The 2,710-nt window shown below is 36.2% G+C and overlaps 1 pseudogene; it reads left to right on the top strand.

Annotated features, from left to right (window-relative positions):
• The first annotated feature begins 1,144 nt into the window (after nucleotides 1–1,144).
• Nucleotides 1,145–1,264, top strand: LOC111732026 (annotated as a pseudogene).
• The last annotated feature ends 1,446 nt before the right edge of the window (nucleotides 1,265–2,710 follow it).

Here is a 2,710-nt window from a genome sequence, read left to right as displayed (position 1 = left end):
GTGAAACATGTGTATGTTTTCTTTTCTTAGGAATTCTAGAGCTCTGCTGTCCATTATGCTGACCACTAGCCACATGTGTCTATTTAAATGTATGGTGACAGGAAGAACTCTAACTATGGGAGGTGAACACACAGTGTAAATATATATATGCCTTACTGTTAAAGTGTACAGCTGAAACTTACTGGATTTCGTTAACCAATGTCATGATAAAAAATAATAATAAAAAGAAAAACAAAAATAAATGAATGGATTAAAATTATTAAAATTTAAAATTTAGTTTTTTGGTCCCATTTGCGATATAGCTGCAAATGCCCAATAGCTGCAGATGGCGAGAGGCTACTACATTGGAAACCACAGGATATAGAACATTTTTTGTCATCACGGAAAGTTCTATTGGACAGTATTGATCCTAGAGATTTGATTTATGTAGTGACCATTATCGTTATTTTACCAGTGAACAGTAATCAGTGGCTCAGTGCCCACAGTTAACTGTTGGAGGTGACTTGTGCGAGAGGGACAACAAGCTGAATGTCACTTTCTATTTTATTAAAGCTACTACCAAAGTTGGGAACTTGATGGTTTAATGGAGAAATTTCTCAGGTTTTGACTATGAATAAGATTTAATGTTCGGTTAATGTGGAAATTTGGTACCAGTTTCTCAGTTTTTATTGTCGCAAAGAGTGCTGCCATGCAGCTTTCTCTTAGTCCATCTTTCTCTGATGCAAAAATTTTAATTGACAATGATGAGACATAAATTTTTAAAGACTCCCATTTAAAAAAAAAGACATGCTTACAAATAAGTAGAAATGTCGATTTCAGAATCATCCCTCAGAATGTTTCTTTATTCTTGCGATGTGAGAGCCTTAATATCGTCACTGTTTCGTGGATCTGACAGTCCACCACCCTGTTGCTATCAGTTTAGATCTCATGGTAGGTGGGATGTTTATATTACATTATCCATGTTTCTTAGTAATAGGTTGACATACTAGATTTAGGTACAATATTATTTCCCTTTGTAATGGGGAAATGACATTTTTAACATTCCAGTTTATTCATTTGGTTGCCAGGATCCCATTATGTGTGTGTTATTTTTTTTTCCTCTTAAAAAATTTTCTGCTTTGTTTCACAAAAATTTTCAGGTAGTGTCTACGGCCATGCCACCCTGAAGAAGCCCGATGTCTGATCTCGGAAGCTAAGCAGGGTCGAGCCTGGTTAGTAAGTACTTGGATGGGAGACCACCTAGGAAGACTAGGTGCTGTAGGCATAAATTAAAAAAAATAATAATAATAAGGGATTGTAAACTGACAAGGTCCTTGCAATCTTTGAGGTCAACCAAGGGTTGCCTTGCCTAAAGAAAAAAAAAAAAGTTCAAGTAGCGCAGTGAAGTGAATCTCCACATATTCACATCTACTTCAGCTCTTACCTCACACTCCAAGTTCGGTGCTTTTCCTACTATGCATTTGTTTCCTTCAGACTAGTTGCCTTCAACTGATTCCTTCTGAGTCTTCTCTGAACATTTGGATTTTCTTCATAGTGGTAAATCTTAATCTCCATATAGCAGGAGTTTCTAAATTGGAGTCTAGGGATTAAAATTGCTGGCAAATTATTTTGTATGCTGATGTATTTTTCTGGGGAGGGCTCCATATCTTTTATCAAGTTCCCAAATGAGTTTTTCCCCCCCCTAATAGCTAACCAAGGGTCATTTGGAGGCTGTCTGGTGGTTAACATGGCTAAGAAAGCTAGAAATTGCTACATTTGATCAATGAGGTGTGATTTTAAAAGTAGTAAGCCTGGTATTCTTTTGTCGTCCAAAAACTGGCTTTGATATATTAAAGAAAAGAGTTCCAGAAAATTTTGGGGCAATGACAGCATCATTGGACTAGGTGTATGGTGATAACTTGGAATAGGGAATTATTTTTTACTCAATTAATGTTATGATTTATTTCTTACATGCTGCATTTGAGGTTATATTGATGCATCAATCAAAGCATTCTGAATATCTTCTCACATCTAATTTTCATTCCTATTTGAAAGTATTTAGAATCTTCAGATATTTCAAATAAAGCTACCTAAATTACTAAGACAGTGTTTTAAAATGTATGTTTAATCTAGACATAATGATTTAAAGGATCTAATCCAATAGGACATTATAGCTGTATGAAAATAAATATATAAGTAAACAAAAATTCATTACTCAGTAAGATCCTCTATCTTTTTTTCCACTAGAGTCGAGGGCACATTAGAAACAATGACTTGCATATCCAGCTGATTGACCACAGAGACAAGTACATCAGCTTTGCCACTTAGTCCCTTCCTGTAGTTATCAGTTGCGATGACTTGAAATGTGAAGTAGGACCTTCTCATATTATGGAAGAGCACAGCAGTTTTGATAAGCCCTGTATATGTTTCCACCACAAATCCTCCTTTTCCCGCTTTAATTGGTGGTATTATGAGTCTGTATGCACTATAATTGTCAGTATCTTTATCAGTAGCCCTGGACACCGGCGGTGAGTCAGAGACTCCCACGGGATTCATACTGAGAAAGTCTGTATTACCTGGCACCAGACTGGAAGGGCAGCCACCATTGTGCCTTAGTCTGGCCCCCCTCAAAATAGGGATGTTTTTAATTTGAATGTATTGACTTACTGATTAAAATAGTCTTCATTACTTCATCATCATAATACGTATTCTAGAGAAACATCTTCCACAA

The sequence above is a fragment of the Pteropus vampyrus genome, unplaced genomic scaffold (genome assembly GCF_000151845.1).
Source record: "Pteropus vampyrus isolate Shadow unplaced genomic scaffold, Pvam_2.0 Scaffold419, whole genome shotgun sequence".
In the NCBI taxonomy this organism is placed as follows: domain Eukaryota; kingdom Metazoa; phylum Chordata; class Mammalia; order Chiroptera; family Pteropodidae; genus Pteropus; species Pteropus vampyrus.
The sequence above is the reverse complement of the archived record's forward strand: the minus strand, read 5'-3'. Positions and strand labels throughout refer to the sequence as shown.